The sequence below is a fragment of the Cydia fagiglandana genome, chromosome 23, assembly GCF_963556715.1.
Source record: "Cydia fagiglandana chromosome 23, ilCydFagi1.1, whole genome shotgun sequence".
NCBI lineage: Eukaryota > Metazoa > Arthropoda > Insecta > Lepidoptera > Tortricidae > Cydia > Cydia fagiglandana.
In genome coordinates this window covers 12,723,723-12,748,137 of record NC_085954.1, presented here as the reverse complement: position 1 = coordinate 12,748,137, position 24,415 = coordinate 12,723,723, and the positions used below count along the sequence as shown (strand labels likewise).

Sequence of the window (24,415 nt, the reverse complement as noted above, 5' to 3'; positions counted from 1 at the left end):
GAACTATGATTTATATCCAAACTATTAAGGCATTAGCATAAAAATAAATGTTTTGCACAACTTCGCCTGTTGGGGCAATGTTGGGCACAGGGGAAAGTTTCTCCAACTCTTTTGAAATACGAAACAAAGTGGGAATATAAATCACATGCGTTATACGGATCTGTCGGTTGTAGCATCCTTTGTGGAAATATTAAAGGTTATATTTCAGTTGTGAAAACATTGTGCAGCATTTGAGGATACAGCTGTGTGCAATATAATATCAGTCAATGAGGAGATGAAAATTAACAGAAATTATAACTTTACATCAATAATTCGGAAATCCAGACGTGAAATTCGTAGGGCGCGCATCTCGCCAATTACCAAGATCATCGTCACCGTCGTATCGAAACCAGTTCAAAATATTTACCAATTGCGAAATCTGAATTGGGTTAGCGAGCTGTCAAACTAGAAACTAGACAATAGTACCCGATAGCTAGAAGTTTGGTTTCCATTCAGGGGCAGGTTGAAACAGGGAAGTATATCTGAGCTTACTGGTTGTATTGTGTTTCGTGACTTTTTCGTGGACAAAGGTGGCTGACGTTTTAATCCATCTGTAAAAAAATATGAAAGCTAGACTTCTTCTTCCACTTCTTCTTCATAATTATAATTAATGATAAGTTCGCCAAGGGGACGTCCATTAATTACATTACAAAAATATCAATTTTTATAACACTTTTTGTCACCATTTTCATAGGAAAAAGATAGGTCTTTAATAGGTACGACTTATGGACCTCATGGTACGGAGATAGAAATCCCAAACTAACTCTGCACAGATTTTTAATTGGCAAAGTGTGAAATTGTTATCATAATTTACCTCTTTACCTTCATTTTTACTTTTGTTTAAATAGTATTAATTACAAAATAGTTTATCATTTCATCTGTTTTCAGCCATTCGAAAGATAAATAATTAATAAAATATTAATTTACCAACATTTTAATTGAGTCTTTGTAAGTCATTTCACTGACATGTAAATCCTACAAGAGATACAAATGCGGCCACTGAAAGCTGTCGAAGCGTAATTAATTATGCAACTGTCAATTAAAAGTTGAAACGCGGGGATCCGACGGTTAATTTTACTTACAGTGTTGTACTTTAATTATGAGGTTGTGGATAAGTTTTAAAATTAGTTTCAATTAAAAGTAGGGTCAATTTACACGAGGAACATAGGTAGGTTCACATATTAAATATGCACTAGTGTGATTAAAATATCAATGGTAACCATTCATATTTTGAAGCAACCGCTGCTTAGTTACAAAAGTAAATTTGATTTGTGTAGTTTTTAAAATGTAGAGGATACCAAGGTTAATTGAAACCGAGGTAAGTTAAAATAACGTCAATCTCACGATATTTTATCTTCTTGAGGCAAAGATGCATATTGAGGGACCGGCGCGCCTCGGACGGTGGGGCGGTTTTTTCAACTTGATAACATTTATAGATGTTTCAAAATTGGCGTAGTTTCAATGGTCTCCTTTATAATATAGTTCTTCTCCTTTCGTTTCAACGTTCCTTAGACACTAGATGCCCAGAAATCAGCATAATTATAAATATTAAACCTTATTACAGGTCAAATTAAAATTCGACACTCCAATTTACATTTAGTTAAAATATGTACTAAAAAACCCGGCCAAGTGTGAGTCGGACTCGCATACGAAGGGTTCCGTACCATTATTTATAAAAACAGCCACCCATCCAAGTACCCCCGCCCGACGTTGCTTAACTTCGGTCAAAAATCACGTTTGTTGTATGGGAGCCCCACTTAAATCTTTATTTTATTCTGTTTTTAGGGTTCCGTACCAAAAGGGTAAAACGGGACCCTATTACTAAGACTTCGCTGTCCGTCCGTCTGTCCGTCTGTCCGTCTGTCTGTCACCAGGCTGTATCTCACGAACCGTGATAGGAAAAACGTTGAACTAGGCAGTTGAATTTTCACAGATGATGTATTCTGTTGCCGCTATAACAACAAATACTAAAAACAGAATAAAATAAAGATTTAAGTGGGGCTCCCATACAGCAAACGTGATTTTTGAGCAAATTTAAGCAACGTCGGGCGTGGTCAGTACTTGGATGGGTGACCGTTTTCTTTTTGCATTTTTTTCCGTTTTTTTTTTTGCTTTATGGTACGGAACCCTTCGTGCGCGAGTCCGACTCGCACTTGCCCGGTTTTTTAGTATTTGTTGTTATAGCCGCAAAAGAAATACATCATCTGTGAAAATTTTAACTATCTAGCTATCACGATTCGTGAGATACAGCCTGGTGACAGACGGACGGACGGACGGACAGCGGAGTCTTAGTAATAGGGTCCTGTTTTACCCTTTGGGTACGGAACCCTAAAAACAAAATTACAAAACAATTAATTACAAATATATTGTTAAAGTATGCCATTAACAGTCTTTCATCATCCGTAATCCAAAAAGGAATTCTTAATTCGACACAATCTCGTCGAATCCAACGCTTCACTACGAAACTTTAATTGATGTTTCATTATAAAAAAGTCGTATCTGCATAGAATTATTTCAAGTGGTAAACACCATCGTCAATACTGTTAACTGACAATTTGAACCTTATTTCAATTACATAAGGTCAATTATCGGGTAGTTAAGAGTATTACTGTTACGTTTTTTGATATCGAAAAAGAGTAATTCATAATTAATTGGCGCGCCTTTATTTTGTCCGCGACTGTAGTGAGGATTCGTTAATTTTTTAATTGTTTGCAGCTTGATTAATTGATACTTGAAACTGTTGTTTTTCACGTAAATTTATTATTCGTATGAGCTTTCTCGTATCGCAAAGTGCATACAATCCTGCAGGCGTGTTATTGGATAGCTTTATCCACACGACAAAATACTACGGTCTATACGCAATTGAAAGAGCATCTTCCTCGCGTTATCCCGGCATTTTTGCCACGGCTCATGGGAGCCTGGGGTCCGCTTGGCAACTAATCACAAGAATTGGCGTGGGCACACTAGTTTTTACGAAAGCGACTGCCATCAGGACCTTCCAATCCAGAGGGTAACCGAGGCCTTATTAGTTCGGTTTCCCCACGATGTTTTCCTTCACCGAAAAGCGACTCGTAAATATCAAATGATATTTCGTACATAAGTTTCGAAAAATCATTAGTACGAACCGGGGTTTGAACCCGCAACCTCCGGATTGCAAGTCGCACGCTCTTACCGCTAGGCCACCAGCGCTTTGAAAGCGCTCGATTCGAACTTCAAGAGAGGTACGTCAAATATTACGTGTAGATACGATATGGACTAGATATGTCAGTGTCTAAAGTGACGTTTCTTCAAACAAAAACGTCACTTATAACACTGACAAATCTAATCCATATCGTATCTAGACGTAGTACCTATTTGACATATCTTGTAGTTCAAAGCGGGCCAAATGTCATTATTACGCTGTCTCGTAGAGAAATATGGGCATCAAGTCCGTAGGTAAGTACCCCCAGTACAACCATCAGTCCAGTACGGCTACCACCAGTTTTAACATTGACAGATACGCTCGCGTCTATGTAAATTACTTTCTATACATCTCGTTTGCTATAATATGCGAGTACGAGCGAGATGCATATAAAGTAAGTTACTTAGACGCGAGCGTATCTGTCAATGTCAAAACTGGTGGTGGGTCAGATGTATAGAATGAATACTTAAACACATTCCGATCTTATGCATATTTTGTGAGTAAATAGGTATAAAAAGTGTAATATGTGCACAGATGTCATCTGTCTTGAGTGTTTGATGTGGGTACAATTTACGGCTTCTTGAACAAACAAAATATTCTACAGTATGTGTCTGACCATGGGGCTTGATTTTACTCGCTAAACTGAGCTACTTTTACTATGGGACCAACCCTAAAATCGGGAAAAAATTTATGACTTTTCCATAGAAGACGTCGACAATAATTTGATCAGCCAAAATGTATGAAAAAGTAAAAATAAAATTCGGGATTCCGGGGTTGGTGCCATAATAAAAGTAGCTCAGTTTAGCGAGTAGAATCGAGCCCTGGATTTAAAGCCCGATGGTCAGTAACACCCTGTATATTATTATATGAACGATATGGATTATAAGGATCGGTTGCACCAAACTGTTCGTATCGTTAAAGAGTTCGTTAAATTTTTATGTATGGAATGTTTCATAGTGGCGCGCCGGGGCGCGCCGGCTAACGTTGATCAGTCTGTCAAATGGACGTAGTTACGCGAAAACGTTCCAACCCACAGCGACCCCATTTTGAGATAAACGCAATTTTGTGTTTTAGCGGTACACTTTTTCCCTGTAATTATTTCAGGCAAATACTATTGGTTTTACTGTGGAATGCCAAACTGGTTATTGATTGATATGCATATTTTTTGTAAATACATAATACAAGGGGCATATAAATAGGTAAAACGAGTTTGAAACGTTTTTGCTAAATTTAATTTTGTATGAAACTTGTTAAATAGCAATTATGCATAAACGTTCCAAAACGAATTTAAGTGTATGTAATGAATTTAAATTGACCTAAAGCATATAACATTGTTTTCTTCTTTTTGGTTATTTAAGTTTGATTGGTTAAGTTTTGGAGGAGGAAACAGTCGAGTACGAAACCTCGATTTTTGAGATTTTTACGCAGGATGTTTCGCCTGTCCTCTAGGCTCTGAGCAGCCCTACGGACATCCGCCTCGTTTTCCCCCAGGAGGGCTAGGTCGTCTGCATACCCAATAATTCGGTGGCTACCGTTCAACTCTACTCCGCCACCAAGTTGAAAAGTATGGGAGAGAGAGCATCCCCTTGCTTGAGACCCGTACCGACATCAAACTGGTCTGTTAGGCCGACTCCCGTTTTCACCGTCATTTTGCTCGTTGAGGAAGAGGCAGTGAAGGTTGACCTACGAATTAGTCGGGAGAAAACTGAGTACCTTCGTATGAAGCGATACAGAAATAACTCTATTCGTAGGAAAGATCTCACTATAGGACAAACCTCTTACAAAGGTGTAGAGAAATTTAAATATCTTGGGTGTATCGTCACAGACAGCAATCGGAGGGAAGAGGAGATCCAAATCCGAATTCAGAACGCGCTCCGGTGCACAGCTGCTCTTCTTAAAGTGTTGGTGTCCAGGCTAATGACCAGAAAGACGAAACTCCGTATATAAAAGACTATAATCAGACCGATCTTGATGTACGGATGCGAAGCCTGGACCCTGACACAAAGAGAGGAATACGCACTGCTGGTGGCTGAACGGAGGATCTACCAGAAGATACTTGGACCCACTCGCGGAGAAGATGGCTCATGGAGGATACCTACGCAGGAACCAGGAAATCGAAGATCTAGTGGCCGAGCCCAATATAGTCGGAGAAACGAAAGCCTCAAGACTCCGATGGCTCGGGCACGTGGTCCGTATGGGTGAAGATCGAGCGGTTTGGAGAGCGTACTCGGGCCGTCCGGATGGTCGACGACCGGTTGGGCGTCCTAGGTATCGCTGGAGCGATGAGGTCGTGAAAGATCTGAACGAGCTCGGTGCCGTCGATTGGACAGAAACGGCGCTTGACAGAGAAGCATGGCGTTCCTTAGTGTCAGAGGCCAAGATCCACTTCGGGTCACTGCGCCACGGCAGTAAGTAAGTAAGTAAGTAAGTATGTTTCGCCTGTGCTGCAGTTGTACTTATCGCACTAATTTTAAGGGCGGAGTCAAGTTTCTAAATAAGTAAGTACACAGACAGAAAAGTGATGGGCAATCGTCGACATTTAATGTCGATAATCTAGTGATGTAAGAAGCGCTGGTGGCCTAGCGGTGAGAGCGTGCGACTTGCAATCTGGAGGTCGCGGGTTCAAACCCCGGCTCGTACCAATGAGTTTTTCGGAACTTATGTACGAAATATCATTTGATATTTACCAGTCTCTTTTCGGTGAAGGAAAACATCGTGAGGAAACCGGACTAATCGCAATAAGGCCTAGTTTATCCTCTGGGTTAGAAGGTCAGATGGCAGTCGCTTACGTAAAAACTAGTTCCTACGTCAAATCATGGGATTAGTTGTCAAGTGGACCCCAGGTTCTCATGAGCCGTGGCGAAATGCCGGGATAACGCGAGGAAGAAGAATCTAGTGATGTAAGAAGTTATCGATAAACCGTCTTGTGTGAAAATATCTAGATCATCCTGAGAGACAAGGGGTTTTGGGTTGAGAGGGAACACATTTTTGAAGTCATGTACCTATAAAATCTATTTTGAACTTTTTGATTCTAATATTTCAAAATTGAAATTGATATGAAATTTATTTTATTGCATGGTCATGGGTTTACAAAATTCTTTAGGTACAAGATTGGCGATTCGAAATCTCGCACGAAATATCCGAATAGAGATTGGGTATATAATATTTAAATTTTTTGTTTTTTTTGAGGTTGGGTGTTTCGATATCTCGAGAGTCACACTTTCGAGATCGAGATTAATATCTCGACGAGATCGAATTTGACAAAGTAACTAAAAATGAGTTATTTTAATCAAAAATCTCTAAGAATTCCATATTCATAAATATGTCGGCGGCACATCGGCAATATCGGCATATTTTTTTTTCAGATTCCTGCTACTCTTTTTTTAAAAAAATTGTAACTATACTTGGTCAAGCAGATCTTGTCAGTAGAAAAAGGCGGCAAATTTGAAAAATGTAGGCGCGAAGCGATATCGTCCCATAGAAAATTTGAATTTCGCGCCTTTTTTTACTGACAAGATTTGCTTGACCAGCTATATAAAAAAATGTAAAATACGTTATTTAGTCTTTTCTACTTTACTCACTTTTTTGTTCGAAAGGGCATTTTTTGTTCTAAAAATAGATTCCTTGTCCTTAATTTATCCGAAAATAATATATTACATGCCCTAATAGGTATAGTTTTAGAGAAATGCAGCTCCAAGTAAAGCGCGGCAGTGTTGAACTTCCCCCCCCCCCACCACTAATTGAGAGGTGGCTCTCGATGTCTCCCCGGTCTGTATCTGCTCAAGACCAGCTAAGAATCAACTGTGCCAAGTTTCAGCGCATAGTCACAAAGTGCAAGGTCCCCATACAACGGTGTGCGCTAACAAACCAGCTACATGACATTTAATGACAGGTAGGTCCGCGGCGGCGTTTCGTTTCACATGTGCGTTTCGTTGGTGCTGTCATTTTACGGGAGCAAAGAGTAATAATGTTGCCACCTTTATTGTAAATAGTCCATTGATTGTTTTGACTAAATACATAAACTTAAATATACCATAGTTATTTATTTTGGTAAAAAAAAATTTTTTCTCTCGAACATATTTAATAGCAAAAATTGATCAAGTATATGTGGATCGTTTATAGCATAGCAAAAAATTAGAAAATAATATATTCTAATAAAATGTTCCAATTTATTTAGAACAGTCTTCGCGGCTTAAAAAAACAGTATGGATTAATCTAAAAGGTTTCAAATTACATGGAACATTTTTGCAGAAATAAAAAATGTATAAAGATTTTGCAAAAACGTTCCAACCTACATGGATCATTTAAGAAAAAATTAAATGTGCGTTTTATGAATTTAGTATAATGTTTCAAGACAAGTGGAACATTATAACGATATGTTATTCTATAAGGAGTTTTTAACAATATGTTTCAGTATGCATGTAATGTTTTTACTTTATTTTGAGTACACGTCCTTGGTATAATGGTGGGTTGGAACATTTGGGTCAAACTTTATTGATGAAACTAACCTAAAAATACTAGCATCTTTGTGTGCACATGATGTAATATGTCAAAAATAGTACCCTGGTTATGGTAACTCATTTTCGAGTGACTTGTGGGTTGGAACGTTTTCGCGTAACTACGTCCAAATGTGGTTGGTGTAACTTGCCCTAAATATGTCAGTGTCAAAAGTGACCTTTCCTCAAAAAAAACATCTCTTTTGACACTGACATATCTAATCCATATCGTTTCTAGATCTATTAATTGATGTATCTTAAAGTTCGAATCGGGCCGTTAGTTGCCATATGCGATCATTTCGACTTGTCCTCACAAGTATTAGTTTATATTTACTAAAAAATAATACTTGACTTGAGCCACTACAACATCATACAGTATGATTTTTATCACGACCCCAATCTGCATATTTTGTGAGTAAACATACAGGCCGTGTAATACGAGTCCGTCATAGATGACGAGGGTGCAACGGACTTTCGATATATTTGGATCTGCTTAATATGTATTACGAGTGAAGAAGAAATATCGGGCGTTGCCTTTGGGATATTGTGTTTTATTATGTAAATATTTTGACGGAGCCGGGCGACCAAAGTTCTGCGAATATGTAAGGAAAATACATCTGTGCCGATTTCAGTCTTTTCAAAGATCACTTTCCACTCGTACCTTAGGGGTTCTAAAGGGATTTACGTAATATAGAAAATGTTTTTAAAATGTTGTTAAAAGACTTATAACCTGTTTAGGTACCTATTGTAGCGATGCTACATAATTTCCTATACCAAACATATACTTCCTCATACAACGTGACCTATACAACATTAGTGTCGCATTTTCGACAGAATAACATACACCAGAGTATGACACTTATGTAAAACTGTAATGTACCTTCTCAGCTGTAGGTTGATTAGCATATCCTGCTTCCTGGCTAACTGGTTTCGAAGAAACAAGTCTAAAGAGCATGCCACTCGAACGGAACTTGTCACCCAGATTGTGCAGAGGTTGTTGAACCAAACCTGGCTTCACGCATATCAAAATGATCCTCGTGATCCACCCTAACTGCTCAAGTAGGTCACATCCTAATTTAATTTGTATTTTAGAATCATTTATGAAATTATATAAAAACATAAAAAAGACTTTCGTTGGGTAGTCGTAAGTGTGACAGCCCGGTGACAGCTAAGAATATAGGCGTTTTGTTCAGGCATAAGCAAGGATATATTCCAAAGGAAACAAAGTAGAAACGTACGATAAAAATATAATTATTAGTAATTATTATTAACCACTTAAAATATTACAAGTATTAATGAGCATTGACATTTTTCGAGAATCATTTGATTTAGAAAAGATTTAAGTTGGTTTGACGTTTAATGTGTTGATGTGAATCGAAACGCAACGTGACCGGTAGGAGAAGATTCCGAACTGTCACTGTCACTTACACTTGGAATGGGAATACGCTAGGATGTAGATGGTTTCTAATTAAAGATTAAGAGGAATCGCCTCGTCTCCTTCCGCCGCCTGGTCCGGCTGGTGGGAGACCGATTTGTAAAAAGCGTATATCGCTGTGCGTGAATTGTGCGCGTTATGTATCTAGTGCGTCCCGTGTCGCCGATGGACATGAGCACGGTTGGTGATCGTGTTCCCTGGCGCGCTGTTGCGCGTCCCCGATTTTGCTGAGCGTCATGCTGACGCTGCTTCTACGCCGTAGGACGCGGCCTTGACCTGCAGGCCGTGTGTCGGATGGCTATGCCGCCGTCCGACGACTCCAAGGTGTCTTCGTGCGGTTCCTTCCCGTGAAAGTCCGAGCGCCGCGGGTTGTTCTCGCCTTAGCTTGTCACAGCTGGGGCTCGATGAACGCCCGCCGCTGATCTACGTCGATCTGTCTGCTACGCTAAGTTCCAGGATGAAAGCTACACCCGGTATCCGTGAGTGCACTAGACTTTCGTTTTAGGTTTTGGCCAAAACTCCGCGTTTCGCCCGTCTCGCGATCGTAGATTAAGGATTGCCATAGTGTCACCCCACAGCCGCCAACGGCTTATAGAAACAAATTGTATTTTGAGTAGCGCCCGCCCTAAAGCGGAGTGCCTTGTAATTATTTAGCGGGGTATATTAAATTGCATGTCATATATTTGGTTTTATCTTTTCAATATCCTACCAAGTTCCCCTTAACCAGGTTAGAATAACAAGAGGACCCTTGTACTCCAATAGTCCAATGTTTTACTGCGGATCTTATCCGAGGCATTACTCCCATTAATTATTTAAACATTTAAAACCTTATTATTTTTTATACACTACAATGTCACGTTACTTTAACTTATTATTTTTTTATTCACGACAATGCCACGCTACTTTAAATTTATTTTTTTATTCACGACACTATCTACACGTCTCTTCTATGCACATACTAAAAAAAACTAATTTTCCGATTGGACCGTAAAGGATGACTTAAGGACGGTTCAGGTCCGGGCCCCGTGACAATCACGTGATCCCCGATAATCCGTCACCAGCAATAAGTATCGGACGCCTCGGCCCGGGCCCGGACCGTTCTAAAGCGAGCCATCCTTAATCCACATACAGACTTTCTTCTGTACTATTAACCTGTGAAGTAGTGTGACCACTTACAAAAAAATACACACATGATTTGGAATATAATTATTGGGTAAGTATTAAAAATGACCAGATCATTGTACAGCCATTTTTTAAACGTGTATTTGACCACATATTATTGTTGTGACGATGATCACATACTTATTTTTCCCGGATTTCGCTATACTTATCCTATATCCTTATATTATTTATATTGTGGACCCGGGTATGTCCTTAAACTACGTCCAGGACCCGGGTATGTCCTTAAACCACGTCCAAGACCACCGGTGGACGGGCAGCAGCGTCCCTCAAATTCGGTGTACTCGACTGCGATCGCCAATCCGCCTGCCAAGCGTGGCGATTATGGCATTCGCCCACCAAAAAAGGGGGAGGCCTATGTTCAGCAGTGGACGTCTTATGGCTGAGATGATGATGATGATCCTATATCCTTAGCTATGTATGACTAACATGAAATCCTTCCCCCATGGATCGCTGTCGGCACGGCTAATTAGCTATATTCATGGGAAGACGGGTCAGCAGGAAAATGGACCGTTTTTGTGTGGGTACCATTGACTACGACACGTAGACTACGCTGTATGGAGGATTAACCCGAGGTCACCTACTTCCCATTTTACTTTATCACTCGATTAACTTCTGCAACTAATATTTGAGGATCAATTGAATTTGGCTTTTTTTTTCGTAATTTTACAAGCTTTTCTTTCACTTGTAATTTATACAGGGGGTTTGGTACATCGTTTGCCAAATTAAAACGGCAGATAGGTTGACTCATTTGCTATCTCCTCAGGCCTAGAAATTTTTAATTTGGCGCACATTTTTTTTTCACTTCTATACCAGTTTTTCGTAAATTACAAATTTTTACTTGCGTAGTAGTAAAAAAAACCTTGGCCAATTTTGTTTTTCTAGGCATGAGCCATAATCTAATCGGGTCTAATTCAGCTTGTCCCAAACATGACAAGCTAAATTAGACCCGATTAGATTATTCAATTGAGCTAAAACCTTCAGATACATATGAAGGGTGCAATCGATCTGATCTGATGATGGATACATGAAGTGGCCATAGCAACTCTGTTATAAAACAACGCTACCTAATTGAGTTTGGGTTTGTTAGGATTTTGTCTTAATGAGAATTAGTTGCATGTTGAATAAAAATTGCTAAGTACAGTCAGCAATAAAAGCTTGTATCTAAAATTTTTTTTTTTGCCAAACACTTACATATTTATAATTAACATGATTCCCCACTACAATGCCGCTCCCAGATTAAATTTGCATGCAAGCGCCAATGTGGCGACTGCGAATCGATGCTTCGTCTAATAAGTGATCTGTGTTAATGTAACAGGATATTATTGTATCTGGGTCATACTCGGACTAACAAAAAGTCTTGTTTGTAATCTTTTCCGATATTAGAAGGAGGTTAAAACGCTGTATGCCTGTTACCTTTTTATTACAAGCTTTTATTATTATTATTTAGTTTCACCTGACCGAAATTTTGCATGCATGTACAAATCAGATGACAATGCAATATTATGGTACCATCGAGCTGGTCTGATGATGGAGACAGGAGGTGGTCATAGGAACTCTGTGATGAGACAACGCAACCTAATTGTGTTAAAGGTTTTTAGATTTTCTCGATGAGTATTAGTGTCTGTTGTAAGAAAAGTACAGTCAGCGATAAAAGCTTGTACCAAAAATGAAATTTTTGCCAAAAACTTATTACTTATAAAAATATAAACCACTGAATCGACTAAATGAGGTAATTAAGAGTCCCAATAAGGTCTATTATGTATCAATGAAAAGTAGCACCAGACGTCCAGACATACTCGCAGATACCATTACATAAATATTCATGCCTTTCATGTTATTTCGGTATGTATGACTCTTGAAAAAGGCACGCTCAGTTTTCATTTTACTTTCCACACAAGTCACATAAACTACATTTTCTTAGTAAAAACAACATTGTATGTTATACAGCTTTAGACCTAAAGATAGCAGCGACAATAAAATATTTTGTAGCTTTATGTTAGATACATTGTCTGTGTTGTTGTTGTTGTGTTGACGACCGGTCTGGCCTTGTGGGTAGTGACCCTGCCTGCGAAGCCGATGGTCCTGGGTTTGGTCCTGGGTTCGAATCCCGGTAAGGGCATTTATTTGTGGTGATATTTTTGTTCCTGAGTCATGGTTATAATCTATGTATTTATCTATATAAATATAAATATCGTCGTCTAGCACCCATAGTACAAGCTTTACTTAGTTTTGGGCTAGGTTGATCTGTCTACATAAGATGTCCATGAATATATATTTATTTATTGACATACCGATACCTTGAAATTAAAAGGGCATTAATCAACGGTAATTTTTAAGCCATTATAGGACATTTTGTTTGCAATCAGCAGTAGTAACGAAGAGTCATCGTATCGATGTCGGCGGCCGATCGTAAAATCAGGCTGATCATGAAATTCCTACACATATCTAATCGTGAAATAGTGAAAATCATTGTCTCTGAGTCGACGGAGCCCCGCTACGCGGGGGTTCTGTTTCTGGGCAGTTTTCCCTTCGGGCATCTGAAGCAACCTAACGAATATATCCTACCTATTTATTGGTTTAATGTGACTACCTTCAAAACATTACGATCCGCCTGATTTTATGATCAGCCGCCGACATCGACACCTCAAGATAAAAAGGTCGTAAGTCAACGTTTACATTAAAGCTAATATAGGATATAAGTTAATAGCCATTAGGAGTATAATGGCGTGGCATGGAATACATCGTTTGCGAGTGTCGCTGTGAAATTTGATTGCGGCAGTTACAAGTGAATTGATGGTTCGGGCTACTGTGGTCACAGTTAACATAAAAACAGTAATTTAAGTAGTTTAAAAAGATTTTTATCAAACATTTCATTTTTAACATGCAAATACGAGTACTCATTGAGAAAATTCTAAAAAACCCATACACAATTAGGTTGCGTTATATTATCACAGTGTTCTTATGGCCAACGTGTCCATCATTAATATTTCATTGTCACTCAACATAAATAATACGTTTGGGAAGTTTCAGCTCAATCGAATGGGACGTGGATCTAATTTAACTTGAAAGATTTGACCTGAACTGATTGAATTAAGACTGATTGATTGATTTGAGACTCATTATATGCAGGGAGGTCTCTCTCTGCAGCTTTCTGTACTTACATTGAACGTGAAATAAAAGCTTGTAAAATAAGAATTCACAATGACAGCTTCAAAAACTTTTTTTTGGTTTCTTCTTCTTTGGATGGCATTTCCAGCCAACGCCAGGTCTGTACTGAAAATAATTATTTCATGTAATAAATGTTATCTGTTTTGTGTACCTCATACCTAAATAAAATACAATAAAACCCCTTGAAAGTCGTAAAAGTTAAAATACTGCTTCAAAATCACTGTGATATCGTCGCGCACAAAAATGTATTCACGATAAGCGCCGGATGAGCGCCGTTGTACCGATAACACTCTCGCGCATCGCTGTACGTGAAAAGGTACTATTGTACGCAGTACTGAATGTACTTTTTATTGTACATTTGTACATTTCGGACCGGGATTCGCTGAAAACCGTTTTTTGTTTATGTTAAATGTATTGTGTGAAGTAATTGTTGGTTTTCGTCCTTTGTGGCGGTCGCGTTGAAACGGGTAGTTTGTTTGTATTATGAAAAATCGCGGCAGAATTAGATCAGTAAATTATTTTTGTCTTCGTTTTATTATTTTTAAAGTGATATGGGGATTTTAAACGTGAATTTAATCGGCAGGGCTTAAATTTAACGAAAATTTGAAAAAAAATCTGTCGAAAATCGTTTAGAGAAAAGTTTTTTTTTGTTAAACTTCTATTCGCTCATTATTTATTTATTTATGTATTTATTTATTTATTGAGGAGATAACACCGATCTTGTTTTTTATATTACAATATCTAGGTATGTATCGTATGATATCGATACCCTAGTTCACACTCGTACTAATTAGCTAAAACAAAAATTTTGTTGTCATTTTTTCCGTTATCTAGTTCAAAATGAGACTTAGGGCCCGATTCGGATTTTGAAATAGACATCTATTAGATATCTTTTAGAAATCACCAAGATACGATAACGATATGTTTAAGATCTAACCTGTCAAATTTGACATTTGCGCGATTCTGGAGATACTCTTGAACGATTTCCTCAGGATATGACTTAGAGATCCAATTCACATCTAATAGATATCTTACTCTATCTAACGTAAAAGTGACATTGGTTGCCCGAATTGCGCTGCAAAAGAGAACTAGTTGATATCTAAACTATAACGTATCTAGAATGGATCTAGTACGTGTCGTCTCTTGTGAATATCTTGAAGGATTATAACTCTTAAGAAATTCGATCTTTAAATCAATCTTACGTGTTCAGTTTATTATTGACTATATTTTGTAGGTTCCTATGTATATAATGTAGGTATATATATCTCTATAAGCAATACACCGAATACTCCCAGTATTCGGTGTATTCCATCAAAGAACCCCACGGGTGCGGGTTGATTTAGAACGCGCGACCGAGGCCGAATTGAGGACTCCCACATCCAGTATAAGTCTCTCCGGACACATTCACATACATGGGTTACACTGAAAATATTTGGAATGGGTCACAGATATTGTACAATAAATAGAAGAGAGAGTTTAAAAAAAAACCCCTTGTATATTCTTTCCAAGGACAGAACCAGATGGAGAGGAATTGTGAAAGAGAAGGTGATTCTGAAGGGAGGTCACGACCCTCATTACTGAGGATAACGACGCAAGGAGGGGGAGGTATATTCTTTGACCATTTTTGTTAGTTATTTTATTCTTATTACAGTTGTAATTTGATGCATTTTATAAGCTTTTTATTAACTTGCAATGAACGTAACTATGTTTGTATGATTGTATGTTTGTATTATCGAACTGATCTGAGGATGGAGATAGGAGGTTGCCATAGGAACTCTGTGATAAACTAAAGAAACCTAATTGTACCTATTTGGGGTTTTTTAGAATTGTCTCGATGGAAATGACATTTTTGCCAAAATCTTATTATTATTTTTGAAATTTAAATCGATTTTATTTTGACATATCAAAATTGCATTTGTCTGCGCAAGTTTTGAAGTCTTGGCGTCTAGAAGACAAGTCTCCGATATTCTAAAAACTTTCAGTATTCCCGAGGCCACGTTATTTACTCCACCGAAGTGGTATAATCTGAATTTGAATTTTTATATTGACACATCAAAATACGGCCGCTAGAAGAGAGTTTCCGATAGATATTCTGAAAACTTTCGGTGTCCCCGAGACCACGTTATATTAGTTCGAGAACCAAACTCTCGTCCTTTGGCAATGGGAGTAGCATACGGTTGATTTAGAGCTCCCGTTGACCGCAAATCACTTCGCTTTACGTCCGCCGTAAATTTCAAACGTTATTGGTTTCAAGGTTTAATTTGAACGGGTATTGTAGGGAGTTTGTATTGAAATTGTTCACGCATAAACTTTTATAGCACGGTATGCCTATTAGGAATTAAAAACTTATACCTACTTTTACTAGTACAACCTGCGCTTGATCTACAATAAAAGATGTTTTAAGCTTTTAGGTAAGCTTATCATTTATTTATTTTTCTTCTTAGGCTAGGTCATTTATAACATGAATATAAAAGTAAAATACAAAAACACATAAAAAACAACAAAAAATAAGTATAAACACTTTATAAAAATAGGTAGGTTCTTTATTATTAGGTATTTGTAGGTGGGTAGGTAGCTATGTATGTTCGGATTAAAGGATGATTCACTTTAGACCGGGCCGTATCCGGGCCGGAGCTTCCAGCATTTACTTTTTTATGACATGACATGCGATCACGTGATGCTTTCCATAGAAGCGATGTGCCGCTGCCGGAAGCTCCGGCCCGGACACGGCCCGGTCTAACGTGAGTCCTCCTTGAACCTTATAAAATATACATAACTATGAGTATGTGAGGTGTGCAATAAAGAGTATTGTATTGTATTGTATTGTATTGTATTGTATTGTATTGTATTGTATTGTATTGTATTGTATTGTATTGTATTGTATTGTATTGTATTGTATTGTATTGTATTGTATTGTATTGTATTGTATTGTATTGTATTGTATTGTATTGTATTGTATTGTATTGTATTGTACTGTACTGTACTGTACTGTACTGTATTGTATTGTACTATATTGTATTGTACTGTATTGTATTGTATACCTGGGTAAACAGTACATTATATCATAGTCTTCTTCTTCCTCGCGTTATCGCGGCATATTGTCACGGCTCATGGGAGCCTCGGGTCTGCTTGACAACTAATCTCATATAATAGGCATAGGCACTAGTTTTTAAGAAAGCGACTGCCATCTGACCTTCCAACCCAGAGGGTAAACTAGGCCTTATTAGGATTAGTCCGGTTTCCTCACGATGTTTTCCTTCTCCGAAAAGCTACTGGTAAATATCGTACGTAAATTCCGAAAAACTCATAGGTAGGCCGGAGTTTGAACCCGCGACCTCCGAATTGAAAGTCGCATGCTCTTACCGCTATGCCACCAGCTCTCTACATACATTATAATAATGAAAATAATTAATTAATACAAAACATATTTCCCGAAAACTTGTTGGGGTGGCTGGCGACCTATATACGAGCAGCATCATATTTTGCCCAAAGGCTAAGTTTAACTACCTATATACAGCGGGGAAATGCGGTCAGTATCCTGGGGACAATGCCCCAGGTGACATTAGGTTTTGTCTAAAACTGATGTCATTTGTAAATATTGTAAATATTATATTGAATCTATTAAATAATGTGAGATTATAGGAAAGAACCGATACTCCCAAAATAGCCGAACCGAACCGAAATTCACAAAATAGTATGGGCCCGATTCGGATTTTGAAATAAACATCTATTAGATATCTTTTAGACATCACCAAGATACGATAACGATATGTTTAAGATCTAAACTGTCAAATTTGACATTTGCGTGAATCTGGAGATACTCTTGAACGATTTCCTCAGGATATGACTTAGAGATCCAATTCACATTTAATAGATATCTTACTCTATCTAACGTAAAAGTGACATTGGTTGCCCGAATTGCGCTGCAAAAGAGAACTAGTTGACATCTAAACTATAACGTATCTAGAATGGATCTAGTACGTGTCGCCTCTTATGAATATCTTGAAGTTAGAATACGGCAGTATGCTATTAATACAATATAACAGAGATGTATAGAGCTCATAGTTAATAGTTAAAAACATGGCACTTAACCCTCTCCTGCCTTAATAACTAAACATTGGGGCCATTTTTCACCCCCCTTCCACCCATCGCCGTACATCATGCGAGCACCTGTCTCAAATTAAACAACTTGGAGTTAGTTCCGAACACTAATATATTACGGCACCCCCTTTAGGGGGTAAGATGGTACAAGGAAGGTAGTGTAAGGGTTAAAATTAGCGTTACTGTATATGGCTATTTATTTAAATTATTTTGCTACATAGACATGAAGAAAGTACATAAATATTAAAGCGGAAATCAGCTCAATTATAGAGCCTGTCATGTAGTTGTAAAAAAATTGGTTGTTGTGTGCAATAATTTCAAATATTGGAAGTAGTTATTTACTTAATCTTAATCTATATTTTATCTATAATACTATAATTTATCTTATATCAATAATAATCTAACAGTGAAAGTAACTGTGTGTGTCAGTCTGTTACCTATTCACACATAAACCGCTGCATCGATTTGGATGATATTTGGTATGGAGAATGGCAAGCAAGCAGTGGTGGCCGAGTGGATATGACGCCCGACTTTCAATCCGGAGGTCGCGGGTTCAAATCCTGGCTCGTACCAATGAGTTTTTCGGAACTTATGTACGAAATATCATTTGATATTTACCACTAGCTTTTCGGTGAAGGAAAACATCGTGAGGAAACCTGCATACATCTGCGAAGAAATTCGTAGGTGTATGTGAAGTCCCCAATCCGCATTAGGCTAGCGTGGGGACTATAGCCCAAGCCCTCTCGCGCATGAGAGGAGGCCTGTGCTCAGCAGTGGGACGTATAATTATAGGCTGAAACGATGATGATGATGATGGAGAATGGAAGATAGTTTGTGGCCCGAGAATGTACATAGTTTTTTAGGGTTCCGTACCCAAAGGGTAAAATGGGACCCTATTACTAAGACTTCGCTGTCCGTCCGTCCGTCCGTCCGTCTGTCACCAGGCTGTATCTCACGAACCGTGATAGCTAGACAGTTGAAATTTTCACAGATGATGTATTTCTGTTGCCGCTATAATAACAAATACTAAAAACAGAATAAAATAAAGATTTAAGTGGGGCTCCCATACAGCAAACGTGATTTTTGACCAAAGTTAAGCAACGTCGGGAGTGGTCAGTACTTGGATGGGTGACCGTTCTATTTTTGCTTCTTTTTGTTTTTTTTTTGCATTATGGTACGGAACCCTTCGTGCGCGAGTTCGTCTCGCACTTGCCCGGTTTTTTTATCAATTAGCATCATTAATCCAGGCAAACGATGTCGCAGGTACACATATAAAAGCCATAACATATAATACATATAATAGGAAGCCAGTATACATATAGTACGGTGAGCAAATCCTTCTAATGTTTGTTGTTTACGAAGGTGCTAACCGTCTTTATTGAGAGTTTCGGATCGTGGCCGTATGGGCTGAAGTTTTCTTATGTTATGAATAATAAAGACTATTGGGTTGGTTAGGGTTAACGGTTGTTTCGATGAAACTTTGATAGTAAAACATGATTTGCTGTCAGAACCCCTAGTGTATATTTTATAGCGTGACGAGCGTTCGCGTTTGCGTTGTCTATTTTTGTATGGGATTTTGAACAGCGCGCCAAGCGGGACGTTTTGGAAACTCTAAATCCTATACAAAATGACGCTTAACGCAAACGTTTACGTCACGTCACGGTATCGAATGAAATTTACAGTTTTACACTATGGGTACAGTTTCAAATTGAGTATTTTGAAAGGGGGCTATTATTTATGTACCGTAAAATGGGGTGAGTTGGGTGAAATTTGACTTTCAAACCTCGATAAAATTTTATTTTTACATGGGAAAACTGAATGGTGTATATAATAGGTGGTTCGGATGTTTGTATTTTATTTTGGGTAGTTCCATTTCATAAGTTTGACGATAAATAGGAAAACCCACCTCACCCCGTAGTGCCTCGTGTTTGGGGTGAGAGGGTTTTTCATACAATTAGGTGATTTTGGAAGATTGTTGGATCGATTTTTTTTATTATTATGCGTATTACTATAGCCCCATTTTAAATTGGAATACATTGTTTTTGTAGCAGTTACCTTAAAATCCCTTCTCACCCCCCTCTCAAACCTTCTCTCCCTATTCATAACCCAACTCTCCCCTCGAAACCTACTCACCCCTTTTTACGGTACATTGTTTTGCTTTTGTAAGTACCTAATACTGATTTTTAAAAAGCACGATTTTTCATTTAAAAGACACGTCAAGGTCGCGTAGTTTTATTCGAATGCTAAAAAAAGGAACTATAGTTGCCGCGCACTGCTACGGGATGGACGCCTGCTCGCGCTTGCGCCACCTAGCGGTCATATCTGTCGTAATAGACGCGTTTTGATACAGAGTGATCCTTCTGTACCTAGTACTATTATTTGTTCTGTGTAGAAACCTCTAACACGATGACAGCTGATATATCTGCGGAACTGCGGACATTACTCATTAGTTTTTGCTGCCTATTAGGGCTGTCACCACATTTGACTGATCGTGGGGCTCAACTTGTACAAACAGCAACAGTGTTAACTGTACATCGGTGGACCTTATCACAAAAGGCATAAGGTGTACATCGGTGGTATGTTAACAGGGTGGGCGTGGTACCTGCTTGTATTGTACCTACGTCGACGTTATTATGTTTACAATTTTGAACCTTAGTGTAATAAGGCAAAAAAAGGTACTTAGGCCTATGATGATGAACCAATGTTTTTTTTTTCTTATATTTTAATTTGAGCTGCTGTTTATAGTATTTACTAGCGAACATGGACGCAAAATTTGAACCCATTCAAAATTATAACAGTTTGAAATTTTGAAATCAGCCAAGCTTAGGTTAATTTAATTTAATTATTAACTAAAGAACATACAGGATAGGAGACTATAACTTGTTCCTAAAAAAATACAGCTAAATTAATACAGTCAAGTATAGAAATATGGGTGCATGCATGTAACTTACTCAAAAATATGTCCCATAGTTCATACTTCGCTGACATAAGAGCTATGGGACAAATTTTGAGTATGATGTGTGCACCCATATTTTTACACTCGAGTGTATATACATGGAGACCGAAGTTATTCCCATCGGGTTGCAAATTACGCTGCATTACGGGGGATGCGGCGCAACCCCGTTATTATTGTGGGTAGTTTCACCCTCGTTACTAGGGTTGGCACTTCGGAGAAATTTAATTTTGTATTAAGCCAGGAGAAAAAATTAACGTAGTGACATATCAGGAGCTCGAAACAGTGGCAGAGAGAAGAAAGGAATGGCGATTACTCCACCGACACGAGCTAGGCTCTTAAGAATAATGATGATGATGATTAAGCCAGGCATGGCTCATTCCACGATTTCGTCTCGTCGCTACAAGTACATGCGGCCCACACCAATTTTGGTGTCTAGCAGTACTCGTAGTTGCCGCGCACCGCTATGGAACGAACGCCTGCGCGCGCTTGCACCAACTAGCGGCCATATAGACGCGTTTTGATAGAGAGTGAACCTTATGTACCTAGTACTATGATTTATTCTGTGATTAAGCAGAAATGAAATGAAGTGAAAGCATTTATTTCGGATACAAATACATCCATGTTATGTTAGTAATAAGTAAGATATTAGGTGTGTTAGTAGAAAGTATAATTAAAATTACAATACAGAAACGTCTGCGAACGATTTTTTTTTTTATTTTTTTTTATTATGAATGGGCTTACTCATGGCCACAGACTAGCCGAGGCGTAGACGTGGCCTACGATGGAGCGAGCTCGCCCAGAAGGTGCCTGTTCACTCTTGATTTGAAGGTTGCCGGGTTATAAGAACACGGAAATATAGACGCCGGCAGGGAATTCCATTCCTTGGCAGTGCGAACGATTGCACAATAGGTACTTAGAAATAAAGGTAAAGTTGGAAAACTCACACTGTGTCAGGCGAGACTGGAACTCGCGACTTCGGGATACCAGCCCGCCGCTCTACCGAGTGAGCTACCAGCGAAATATAATTAAAAAAAACATTTCCAAGTATCGGATTGAGCTAAAATCCTCAAGCTGTCATCAATAAAATCATCTGACTGATCTAATGATGGACGCAGAAGCTATAGTAACTCCGTGATATAACAACGCAATATAATCGTGTTTGAGTAGCCTGTTGCAAGGAAAGCACAGACACCGATAAAAGCTTCAATTTTGTTGTTAACGTGACAAGTGACAACCCTAGGCAACTGGGTCGTGCACCGATCACAATGTGCGGAATTTTCGATCCATTCCCTACCTGCTCATACAAGCGGGGCTTTAAGTATGTCCACCAATTCATACATTCATAGCACTTATAGTACACATTTACACATATGCCCGCAGTCCGACTATAAAAAACCGGACAAGTGCGAGTTGGACTCGCCCACCGAGGGTTCCGTGCTTTACTAAGTATATACAATAGCGGCAACAGAAATACATCATCTGTGAAAATTTCAAGTGTCTATCACGGTTCGTGAGATACGAACCGGTGACAGACGAACGGACGGACGGACAGCGGAGTCTTAGTAATAGGGTTCCGTTTTACCCTTTGGGTACGGAACCCTAAAAAGGAGGAAAAATTATAAAATAAATAAAATACACCCCTACCCCAATTTTAATTTTACTGCTTGTTATAGGTTGATGACAAGTTTTTTAATAAGAAATATCAGTCAATGCGGTTTGTTTTAAGGGTCAGATGTCGGTACCATTTCGTTTATCCATTTTGGGGTTTTCTATTTTTTTTCTTTATTGTAATTTAATGTGACAAACTGCTTATTTTATATTTAATTTAATTAACTATAATTTGTTTAAAAAATGAACTTTTGTGATTTGGGGTGTGCAATAAAGAATATTTGTACTCACTCAGGATATGAGTTAAAAAAATTGTAGGTAGCTTGAAACAGCAAACAAACTCTAGTCAGACATGTGTGTGACAAGACAGTAACATTATTTTTCTCAAAAATAGACGGCAAAGTCGACTTTGCCGTCTAAAAAATAGGTCGCGAAGCGCGGAGTTTATGGTCAGTCAAAAATTAAAAAGTTAAAAACATTGCAGTCTCGATTTTGGGACTGCAATGTTGCATACAAATTCCATTATTTGTCGAGTTCCAAACTTTTTAAAAGTTCAAATGGCCCTATCAAATGAAGGCACAGGCCCATTAAACAGCCAAACAGATGATTAGTACCGCGACTATTTAGTTGTCTCAAATAGGTTGGCGTATTTTCGGCAGAAAAATACACTTCAATTTTTTTTTTTTTATTTAAATTTAAATTGAGAAAAGCACTATAGTCCGTTTTTTTTAGCATTAGAAAGAACTTCGCAGAAGTAAGCTTGTGGTTCCAAATCCGGCACTTTTAGCGGTAATAAATTGAAGTATTTTATATGCATTGACCATGCTACATTAGATAATTGTTTTGTAAGGTTGACTGGTAGAGAATGCCTTGTGGCATTAAGTCCGCCTTTTGTACTATAAGATTTTTCTTTTGTGCAATAAAGATTAAATAAATAAATAAATAAATAAATAATTCAATAATTATTAACAACTAAAGAGCCTGATAAAAACTGCACGCTTGCTTCTGTGGAGTTCTTTCTAATGCTAAAAAAAACGGACTATATATATGACTCGGCTGGAAGGCTACTTGCTGGCTTCGGATTCAATTAAACGGACTCCCAAGGCCGTCCGTTTAAAACGAATCCGCAGCCTGCAAGTAGCTACTTCCGAGCCTCGACAATAATGTACTAGTATGTATGTACCTATAAAGACATGTGTCAAGACAGCAACATATAAAACAGGCCACTAATGAGCCTTCCAAATAGATGCCGTTACAATGGATTCATCCAGATGGACGGCATCCTAATATTAAACTTTGTAAGTTTTTGACATTCACGGACCGATTTTGGATTGCAGCCACGCTATTTGGACTGTTGGAAGGCTCGTCAGTAGCCACCTTAACATATATTGTATGTACCTACAATACAAAAGGACTTAACGTTAATGACGTCATCAGCCTTAATTAAATAGGCACGAAGGTAACCGCAGTTGAAACGTTCGTCCCACAATTTGACGCGAGCCCGACGGATTTATACCGCGAAACCAAACGCTTTGGTTCCGTTGCACCTTGATTTAATTTTACCCATTTACCAAAATTCCTAGCGTGTTCCTAGACCTCAAAACTTAATATTATCAAAATGCCTGAATCTCCAAATGCCTAATTTTATTTCACAAAATGCCTAAACGTCATCACTGGCCCCAATTTCACATCGGTGACAGGTGCGACTAATTGTAAAATCACTGTTTCTGACGTCACAGGCATCCATGGGCTACGATTACCACTTACCATCGGGCGGGCCGTATTCCTGTTTGCCACCATCATTGTATTATTTAAAAAAACTTTATTATATCGAAAAAAAACTGATATTTCTCCTACGAAGTTTCTGACAATTGTCAAAGATTTAGAAGAATTGTAGGTAATTCTTGACAGGTAATGAGTTATATGTCGGAATTTCGTGACAATTGTAGTGTTTCTTGTGACAATTGTCATAAACTTAGCAAGAGAAATATCTGTTTTTTTCCGATATCATAAAGTTTTTTTTAATAAAACAATGATGGTGGCAAACAGGAATACGGCCCGCCCGATGGTAAGCGGTAACCGTAGCCCATGGATGCCTGTGACGTCAGCAACAGTGATTTTACAATTCGTCGCACCTGTCACGTTGGTGAAACAGGGGCCGGCTGTCATAGAAAATTACATGTCGGATGCCTCGGCCCAGGCATGGCCCGGTCTACCGCGAGTCATTGTCGTCGTTTTCGTTCCATTTT

The 24,415-nt window shown here is 38.4% G+C and overlaps 1 protein-coding gene and 1 long non-coding RNA gene across 9 annotated transcripts in view; one reads left to right on the top strand and one right to left on the bottom strand.

Annotated features, from left to right (window-relative positions):
* The window catches only part of LOC134675839 (hemicentin-2), a 665,006-nt gene that overhangs the window by 198,965 nt on the left and 441,626 nt on the right, over positions 1–24,415 (top strand). The window lies entirely within an intron of this gene.
* LOC134675979 (uncharacterized) lies at positions 5,786–16,778 on the bottom strand. The gene is made up of 2 exons (XR_010099850.1): positions 16,639–16,778; positions 5,786–5,949 (listed from the first exon to the last, which is right to left on the bottom strand). It is a non-coding gene; the product is annotated as an uncharacterized LOC134675979 (long non-coding RNA).